Source organism: Miscanthus floridulus, chromosome 9, assembly GCF_019320115.1.
Source record: "Miscanthus floridulus cultivar M001 chromosome 9, ASM1932011v1, whole genome shotgun sequence".
In the NCBI taxonomy this organism is placed as follows: Eukaryota; Viridiplantae; Streptophyta; class Magnoliopsida; order Poales; family Poaceae; genus Miscanthus; species Miscanthus floridulus.
The window spans coordinates 114129786-114140909 of NC_089588.1; the positions used below are offsets into that span (position 1 = coordinate 114129786).

Here is an 11124-nt window from a genome sequence, read left to right on the forward strand (position 1 = left end):
TAATAAAAAATACATTTTGAGACTTTAGGGGCGTATATATGACATCTACGAACCAAGTTCAGGTACCTGAAATGAATTTTCACTGTAAGTGTTATTAAGTGCAATAGATTTTTCATAATATCTATTTGCTGTGGTACTAATTAACTAGACACATAATCTGAAGTGTTAGTATGAATTTAACTGCCTTTTATTTAATTTGATGCTCCGAGGCTCAGAACGAGCACTAAGTACTGATGTACAGTACTGGGACACAGATCGATTGGGACGCGTGTATGATTGATGTACTCTCTCGTCTCAAAATCAAAATAAGTGCTTCTCTTATTTCCAGAGCAATAAATTTGACTAATAAATATCCTTAAATTGTTAGTGAAATATATTTTGATAATAAATTTATTTAGAGATATAAATATTAATATTATTTTCTTTGTATATTTAGTTAAATTTTAAAATTTTGACTTCTCCGGATATATTTTAGGACGGATGGGGGAAGTAGAGAACTGAGATCCGGCGATGCACAGTGGCAACGCGTGGCAGAACCGCAGAAGACGACAAGAAAGTCAGGCTATCATCAGTATCTCAGTGTTAATCGTTTCTGCAATTAGCCCGTGAAGAAAAACACAGATTGATTGCTACTACCACGAGCGAAGGATTCCAAACCTAGTACTTCGTAGAGTTTTATACTAGGCCATGTTTAGTTTCTTCAAATTTCAGAATTTGACGCTATGCAAAAAGAAGATTCTCCGTCATATCAAACTTGCGGTACATGCATGGAGTACTAAATGTTGACGAAATCAAAAACTAATTGCACAGTTTGGTTGTACTTTGCGAGACGAACGTTTTGAGCCTAATTAGTCAACGATTGAACAATTATTACCAAATAAAAACAAAACGCTACAGTAGCTACAGTGTATCAACGAAATTTGGCGGCGCCGATTCGGTGGGCATCTAAACATGGCCTAGTAGGCAGTAATAATTCAGTCTTTCTTTCTTTCTCTTCACTCATAAATACTCGGTCTTTATTTATGACTCCAACGAGCAAATCCCAAATCTTTTTTTAAAGTGAAACAGGAGGGGTTGAGGGCCCTACTATAAATTTATTGAAAAAAAGAGCAAAAGCTCGGCAAGTCCCAAATCTTACCCATATTTAGATATTTTTTACCCATGATTTTTTTTGTAACATTTGTATCACTGTATGCTTCTCAATGCGATGATGTGACTACATGATCAAGACACACCATGAGCGTGCCCGTGACCTCCGTAGAGAGTAGGGATGAAAACGGATCGGATACGAACAGATATCGTTGATATTATATTTGTTTTCATATTTCTGCCCAGATTCGGATTCGAATATGGATAGTATCAACCATGCCGGATAGGATATGACTGGATATCGACATCATAAATATGCGATTTGAGTATTCGAATACGGATACGATATCGAATGTTCAATATCTGGACTCGGATACGGACAGATCTAAACCCCTCTAAACGGATTCGGTCTCGAATACGGTCGGAAAATCACTATACCACACACTTTTTACAGCGACTACAGAAGAGTCGCTATAAGTCGTTATAGCGACCGATCATCGGTCGATATAGCCCTTTACCAACCGACGTCATTAGACGGTGTAAGTGGCGTCGGTATAAAGTTATACCGACCGACATATTTATAGCGACCGATAGTTGGATGCTCTTAGTTATACCGACACTTGATCTGTTACAATCTTTACCGACCAATGGTTTGATGGTATATATCTTTTTACCGACCAACAAGCCATCGCTCTGTACTGACATGATTATATATAATTAATTTACATTTACCATATAATTTCAAGCCTATTCAACATCCACACCAATCCACATTACTCATTAACCGCATAATAATCCATAGCAATTCACGTTACTCATCAATCGCATGTGGTTAGATAAACATATCTCAAGTTTTCATTGAAACCAACATTTGCACTTGTACAGTTGTACATCTTTACAAAAGAAAAAAGTACATAGGCAACCTAGCTAGCTTGGTCAAATGGCAGCCACAAGTCATATGTTGGCTTGCACAATCTAATTCGTTCACTACAAAATGCCTCAACTCCAATTACTCAAGCAAAATATCATCGGTGAGTATTTCGATTGATCTTGCTGTTGACATTATCCAACATCTCACAACCTCTAGGTCCTCCTAGCTGAACAAAGTCAAGGTGATATTTGTTAATAGAACAGAATTACATAAAGTTACAATACATCTCTGCATCGACTAAATCTAAGTCAAAAACGAATATCAAAATCATCTAGATTTCTATAGTCTCTGTTGCAAGAAATGATAAAACATATTTGACATTTGTTGCTAGAACGTGTCATGACCATATTTGAAAATCAAGTTGTAACAGGAGACAAGAGGGTTATTCTTGTTGCCAAACGACAACTAAACATTTTCCATTCATTTATCTGACATAAGTTAACACAGGTTAAGATAAACCATTCTACCATATCTGTTTCATAAATGGTGAAAAAATACATGTAGAGGGAAGATTGATCTTGTTCATTTGATCTTCTGAGTAGAAGGGAGTTTAGCCTCAAGTTTCTTTTCATGGACACTATTTGTTTTCTGAGGCCTTAGTGATTGGAAGTGAAGTTTGAAAATGCATCTTGAAGGAGAAAACAGTTTGAGGAGCATGATAATATGGGATATTGACTTTTATGGTGTTTTCCTGGAATATGAAGTGGAACACCACTTGCAAGATTAGTAGCTTCTTGTCAGCCTTTGCATGTAGTAAATTATTGGCAATGTTCAGATGAATATGAGATGGTAGGTTAATTCTATAAGGTGACCCTGAAGTGGAGCACCACTTGCAAGATTAGTAGCTTCTTGTTAGCCTTTGCATGTAGTAAATTATTGGCAATGTTCAGATGAATATGAGATGCTAGGTTAATTCTATAAGGTGACCCTGAAGGCCTGAACATTTACTATCCCCTGTTTTGGTTGACTAACCACACAGACCATATTTGGCCTCCTAGCTGGTGTTTTGCAAGCATATTCTATTGGAATAATATTTGTACTACTCAAGTGGAATTCTGCTTTCCAATATTTACCAAATTTAATTCTGATTTTACTACTTCTAAAAATAGACATATATAATGGATTAATAGCTGGATCTTACAGGAAACTACTTAGATTTCAGTGCTTTTAATCTACTGTCAACACTCTATAGTTTGAAAATCAGCTAAAATAAACTTAAGTCACTGAGAGGAGAAACATACCTGAAGTACCATGATTGGTTGTTGATGCCTTGCTAACCTTCATCTATCACAAATATCAATAGTTAGAAGTCTGGTCACTAATCACATATGAGAAAACAGGAAACAATGACTAGGGCAGTTTATTACTCTATTGTATGGCCATGCAATCGGCAACTTAAGAGCGTTAGCCATCTTCTCCACACCAGTATAAGGGCGAGGCAGAATTGCATCCCTTTTGATCACAACATTCACAACAACTTCACAATAATGCTTTCCAAGAGCTACACCTCCAAGAGTGGTTTTAGGATTTACTGAAATAATTGTTCCCCTAGCCATAGCTGTATCAAATCTGACTACTTCATATAATATCACATCCCTTCCAATCTGAATCAAGTAATGCATCTATGAGAATTGAATTAATGATGAAGCAAATAATGCAATTATGATAAGAAACTTTGTAGCATGGATGAGAGCATTACATGTTCTTCATGTGAATGAGAGCGAGGGTCATTTACATTCATCGCCTGTGCCGGTTTGGCTGCCTGGGGCTGTGCTGGTTTGGCTACCATAGTCTGTGCTGGTTTGGCTGCCTGGGTTGTGCTGGTTTAGCTATTTGAGGCTATGATGGCTGGGTTGCATGGGGCTACATTGTAGGGGCTGTATTGGTGAGGCTACACTGACGAGACTGGACTTGTGAGGCTACATTGGGCTGCACTGCTGGGAATAGATTGGTAGGGCTGCATTGAGAGGATGGGGCTGCATGGGGCTGCATTACAAGGGCGACATTGGAATGGCTTTGCATAGTTGGGGCTGCAGTACGCCTATCCACAAGCAAGTTTTCACCCACACCAATGGCATCATTGCTCTCATTATCTTCATAAGCTTCATCTTCTTTAAAATGAGCATCATGATATGCCTCATGAACATGTTCTGCAGATCTTGGGCTCTACAAACAAAATGGAAGAGATAATGAGATAAATCTGCACAAGGTATTAAGAGGCCAAACAACTAGCTGATGTATTGTTATAGTAGTATATACCACACGTTGTGAATTAGAACCATTCTGTGACATTACTTCTGTATTTCGCCTTTCCTGTGCAAACCTTTTCTCCATCATTTGCATTTGCGCTTCCATTTGTGTCAGGCGCTGTTCTAGAGCTTCACTCCTACTTTCAGCCTTTTTATGGGCCAAAACTTCCATTTGAAATCTTGTAGGTGTGTAACACTTCAGTCCTGCTATACCAACATCTTGAGGAGTAGGTCCTAGACCTAAAGCTCGCACACGGCCTCTTGGCTCCTTTGAACCCAAAGCAGCAGCAAATACGTCACCTTGTTGAATTGTTCTTTCTGTCAACTCTGGACGGGCCTCAACAGTTGCTTTAAGTTTGCTCTACATAAATGAAATGTCAATATTTGCACTCTATAAAGATTACATACTATAATTCAGCAATCATACATGAATAACTTACAATTATTGGTTTTGCATTCCTTATTGCAACACTATTTTTTCTTGTATGAGTTTTGATATAGAGTTCATCCCTTCGAGGAGGGCGTCCAAGTTCATCAACCTACAAGTGTTTTAGCTTTCAGCATAAAGAAGAAATACAGATTACCCTCCTCTCAAGAAGCAAGTTTCACAGCTTTTCCCCATGGCACTCATCATCAAGAGCACAATCATCGCTGTTTTCTTGGTTCTTGGAGTCATATCTTCCACATCCATATATTGCATTGGTGCAATCGGTAGGCACAAACCCTTGTTTTTACTTTACTTTGCATCATCTTTAAGACATGATTTTGCTTAATACTTCTTGTGTTGGTCGCATGCATGTGTGTAGGCATGGAGGACACCCCTGCTCCCAAGCCAAAACCAGGGATGCCGTGCTTCCACGCCGGAGGCTCACAGTACCCGTGTAATGCGGATGGGTGCCGCAGGTTATGCAAGCACGAACACCACAGGAGCGATAAGGCCTACTGTAAATGTGTTGGGCCTCCAGGGGAGTGCTGCTGCCCAAATGAATAGATAGCTACTAGTTTAATGAATAATCCGCCCGTGTGTTTGATGACAATGCAATAAAACATGTTTGCTTGGTTTGGTATTACTCAAGTTTTTATGTCTGGAATAATTGTACATAATATCGGAGAAAAATCTCCAAGAAATTGCACACAGTACCATGAAAGATGCCTTCTATTTCCTGTACAACATATGAGACATGAATGCACCATTGCAAGAACAACCTATATAAGACACAATGGGAAATAAGTAATTATAGTTCTATGTAGTATGTACCATTTCATGTCCAGAACAAGCAAAACTCTTAGTGCCTGCTGTATGATGTATCTCCAACTTAGCACGGTTTGCTTTGGCAATTTACGTCCGAACCTAAGATAGAAATTGTTACATTATGCAAAGATATTGAACAATACAAGTTATGTATGTATATAACAATACAAGATATAATAAGATTAGCCATACATCACATTCAGGAGACTTCCAATAATTTACGAGAAAGTTCCAATCCTCATCATTAACTCTATCACCATGTCTTTTCATCAATTCCTCATCTGTTAAGTTCTCATCAAAATACTACTCCTTTAGGGTTGCCTTAAATTCCTTCCACTTCCTTGCAGCGGTGATTAAAAACCAATTCTTACCAGCATCATCTATATCATAGAATTTCTGTTTTTTCATGGAAAAGTACAAAATCAGTTTTACACAAGAAAACAACATACTATTCTAGCAGATAACCATACCACATGTTCTATAATATAATCTAGATGATTGTTCTGTAAAAACAACATACTATTCTAGCATAAATAAACTGACATTTGATTGAGTTATTTTTTTTTGGCATCAATAAAAAATAGCATACTATTCTAGCATAAATTTACCTGTACTTCGTCCCAAACTGCATCCTTTTCTTCAGCATCAATAAGCCTCCAATCAGAACAACGAACTGATAATTTCTTCCTCACCAGGCAACCAATAACACTAGAAAGTTGCCTATAATTCTTCCCTACAGGCTGACCATATTCATTAAGGGTAATTATGATTTTCGGCATGTCAGGTGTCCTTGCAAATACAGCCTCCATTCTAGTGATACTCCTCCCATTCCTTTTCTTGTGTGGACTAGTGTGAACATCTGTTACAAGCAATTTTAATCATGAGAAACAACTCAAATGACAGGATATGATATTGTTGCAATAACAAGATAGAAGACATGGTATAATACCTTCGTTGTCACATAAAAAGTCTCCAATTGATTCACAATCCAGATCTTCATCAATCCGCTCGTTTATTGCACTCTCAACATAATTTCTTTCTAGCCTTGGGCGCAAATTATGGTGTTCAGTTGCAGCAGCACTTGTGTGATGGGTTCTCTACAAGTAACATGATAGCATAAGTACTTGTCATTTAATATTCAAACACTAGTAACAATCTTTCTATAGAACCTTTGTTCTTTTCTTAGCTTGACCATGCTGCACTTCTGGCCTAGGAGGGATCAGGCTCGCTAGCATCTCTTTGTTTCTTGCAATGTTTGCATTCCTTTCTAGTTCCATCTCGGTGAGGGGAGCATCCTCATTATTTCTTCTAGCGCTTGCCATTTTTTCTCCTAAAAAATGAAAAACAAATCAGCAACCTTTTACGGTCAAATAAATCACCACATTATTTAAACAAGACTTACTTTTTGGACCCCTTTTTAGATTTTTTTGTCAACAATTATACCATATATGTCTCTTCTAACAGAAGGGACAACCCCATTAATAATATCCACAGTCACATTGTCATTTAGATCAGGAAATGACATAATCAATCCATTATCACCATCAATGTGTTCATTATCCAAATTATCCAAGTCATACACATCAATAGGTTTTGTCTGAACAGCAGCAGCCCAGTTACTATCGCCGACTTGATCAGGAACATAGTAAACTTGAAGTGCTTGTGAGGCTAAAATGAAAGGCTCATCTGATATCTTTTCACCTGTATTGAATAAATGCTTAAAGTTGACACTTGTGATCCCAAATTGATCAGTTTGTACCCATTTGTCCTGCACCCTGTTATCAACCCAATCACACATGAATAGCACTAGATTTCCTTTTTGATGATAGTTTAGTTCAAGAATTTCCTTTAGAATACCATAATAGACCTTTTTCCCTATTATAGTGTTATCATTATTGCCCCTCTCAAAACTTGTTGACTCTGCAACTACAGCAACCCCACTATTTTGAACAACTCTACCCTCATCATAGGATCTTGTGTGAAAATTAAATCCATTAATGTTAAAGCTACTATACTTATGTGCAGTCATCGTTGGCCCCTTTGCCAAAATTTTAATCTCATCTGTTGCTTCCTCACCCATTTCTTCCACCTGTATTCATGAAAACCTGCTATTAACCTAAATGTGAAATCCATGTAAAATTACATTTACTAAGATTTCTTCTTACTTACATGCAACCTGAACCACTCATGAAAGGATGAATGATGCATGCGGTTGATGTCTCGTTTATTTTGAACACCAGTTGAGGATAGATATTGAGCATACTTGCTGTGAATGTGTTATTTTATCAGTTGAGCAGGCGATGGAAATTGATCAAATGAAATGTTAAATAATTGAGATTTCTTACTCCAAGTAAGGTCCTATATCAGCATAGTTGAATCGAACATATCTATGAGCTTGTAGCCATGTCTTGTGATCTATACTCACTGCACACTTTCCAGCCAATCCTCGACCAATGTTACGGAAGAAAGGAGTTGTGCTACAATCTTCATGATTTATAATTTGATGGTTCAATTGATTTGCACCATGTAGATAGCGAGAACAAAGTGTAAGGCACTCAGTAAACATAGACCACTCCATAATTGATCCCTCAGGGTGACTTTTTGTATGAACAGAACCCTTTAATCGCATTAGATATCTATATAAAACAAAAGGCACATTGACAATGTTATAAAAATAGTAGGTACTTAAACCTTCAACTATGTAACAATATTTAGATGTCTAAAAAGATTACCTCTCTACAGGCCACATGCTGCGAAAATGAACTGGACCAGCTATTCTTGCTTGGGCAGGAAGATGTACCATCAAGTGTACCATAATATCGAAAAAGGAAGGAAGAAATATAGTCTCAAGAAGGCTCAAGGTTTCAGCTATATCAGCCTCTAGACTTTCCATATCACTTATTCGAATGATAGGTGAGCTAAGTTTTTTGAAAAAATTACTTATACGAATGACTGCAGCACTGACCATTTCAGGCAATATCCTTCTCACAGCAAGTGGCAGCAAGTGTTGTAGAATAATATGGCTCTCATGACTCTTTAGTCCAAATATCTTTTTCTCATTAACATGTATATTATGTCGTATATCAGATGCATAACCATCAGGAAACTTGACCCCTTTTAGTATTTGACAAAATATTTTTTTTCTCATCCGAACTCATTGAGTATGGTGCGGCTGGTAAATACATTTGGTCATCCATGTCAACAGGGTGAAGATCAGTTCTAATACCTAGAGCTTGACGAGGCAAGAATTCAGATTATCCTTAGACTTCCCATCTGTGCCCATGAATGTATTAAGTAAGCTTTCACTCACATTTTTTCCTATGTGCATGAAATCAAAATTATGACGCAACATCAAATCTTTCCAATATGGAAGTAAGAACCAAATAGATCTCCTTTTGTAAATTACTAAGGGCTCCCCTTCCTTACGTCTCTTCCTAGTTGGTTTCTTTCCAGATGGATCCTTGCCAAAACTATTACTAAGATCTTTAGTGCACTCCAAAATCTCCTCTCCAGAAAGTGGTTTAGGTGCTGGCCTAAACTCAGTTGTACCACCAAATTTATTGGCATCAAACCTAAATGGGTGATTTTCGTGCAAGAATCTTCTATGACCCATATAGCAAGTCTTCATACCATTACCAAGTCTAAGTGAATCTGTAAAGAAGTGACAATCTGGACATGCAGCTTCACCAGATGTGATAGATTCGGACACATATCCTAGACCAGGGAAATCAGTAATAATCCACAATACTGCTGCCCGCAACTGAAAGTACTCGCCTCTCGAAGCATCATAAGTTCTAACACCATGTTCAAACATATCTAACAAGTCATAAATAAGTGTCTGACAATAGAGATCCATATCACTACCAGGAGCATTTCTACCAGGAATCAGATAAGATAGGATGAAATTTGATTGCTTCATGCACATTGAAGGTGGAAAGTTGAAGGGAATACAAATACCAGGCCAAACACTATAGCTAACATTCATGGTTCTAAATGGATTAAAACCATCAGTGGCAAATGCTAGACGTATGTTTCGGCTATCTGCAGCAAACTTTGGATGCTTTTTATCAAAGGCCTCCCATAGAGGTGAATCTGCAGGATGCCTTAATAGACCATCCTTTTTCCGGTCTTCATCGTGCCATCTTGTTAGCCTTGCTGTTTTTGAGGACAAAAATAACCTTTTGAGTTGTTTCTTTATAGGAAAGTAACGAAGAACCTTCCTAGGAACCTTATGAACACGTTTCCCATCTAAACTCTTCCTTTCTGATTTCCATCGTGAAACCTTACATTTCGGACACGAATTCAGATCCACATTCCCCTTCCAATAGAGAATGCAATCATTTTCACATGCATGAATACTATTGTAACCAATTCCAATGGATTTCACCAATTTCTTAGCTTCATGAAATGTTCTAGGTAGTGCTGAACCCTTAGGAAGTACATCATTAAGTAGATCTAAAAGCAGATTAATAGATCTATCAGACCATCCTCCAAGGAGTTTGATATGGAGCAATCTAATTAGGAACCTTAGTTGTGTATATTTCTTGCAATTTGGGTACAACTCCTTGTTATTTTCTGCAACCAATTTCTCAAGGGAAACTAGTTCAGGACAAGGCTCTAGAGTAGAACCGTTGTCCTCAAAATCTCCTCTATCATCCAAACCAACAGCTAAGTCTCTAAGAAAATCAGATATATCATCATCCTCACTAGAATCCTCTATAAACTCAGCATCATCATAATTCCCATCATCATGATTCACATGATTCATTGAAGAGCTACCTTCTCCATGTAAGGTCCATGTTCTATACCCTTTTAGAAACCCATCACATATCAAGTGCTCACGGACTTCACTTGCCTCTTTCCAAAATGAGTTAACACACTTTCTACAAGGACATAATATCTTGCCGCCTACCGCTGAATTCCTAAATGCAAAAGCTAAGAAACTATTCACCCCTTGCAAATATGTCTTGGTGTGCCTATATGAAAATTTTAGGTTAAATTCCATTTTACCTAAAAATAGCACTCTCAGTAGTTGTGAAGTTATTATCTTTTACCTAGCATTATCATCAATCCATGTTTTATTTTATCCATCATCAACCTTTATGCAAGAGATCCAGCAGCTTACAGTATTAAATAAAAAAACACATCACAAGCATTGAAATAGTTGCATACTTTGACAATACTAAAAAAAGGTGAATAGCTAGCGAAAGGTAGGACCCTACCGATGGAAACAAGGAGAGCTGCTGCCACAATATCGTTCGAACGTCTTCTCAAGGTGTGCAAGTAGAACTACCTGTTGTCCAGCAGCAGCAACACCACGCTCAACACCTGCGCCCATACAATGAGAGTTGTTGAACAAGATAAAATCACAGAACACAGGAACTGAATATATATATATATATATATATATATATATATATATATATATATATATATATATATATATATATATATATGCATCTATCCTAACGCAGCAGTTTAGTTCTAGACTTATGACCTGAAATTGCTGAAGGCTTGGTCCACAGCACGTTTCCGCAGCAAGCAACCAACACCACAGCACAAGCAGACTAGCAAAGTGAGTTCCGGCCAATGGAGAAGCTGCC

General features: G+C 37.6%; 2 pseudogenes; both read right to left on the reverse strand.

The window, feature by feature from the left end:
• Nucleotides 1-3883: 3883 nt before the first annotated feature.
• LOC136480617 (uncharacterized) lies at nt 3884-6376 on the reverse strand (annotated as a pseudogene).
• A 305-nt stretch (nt 6377-6681) lies between these two features.
• Nucleotides 6682-10526, reverse strand: LOC136480618 (uncharacterized; annotated as a pseudogene).
• Nucleotides 10527-11124: the final 598 nt, after the last annotated feature.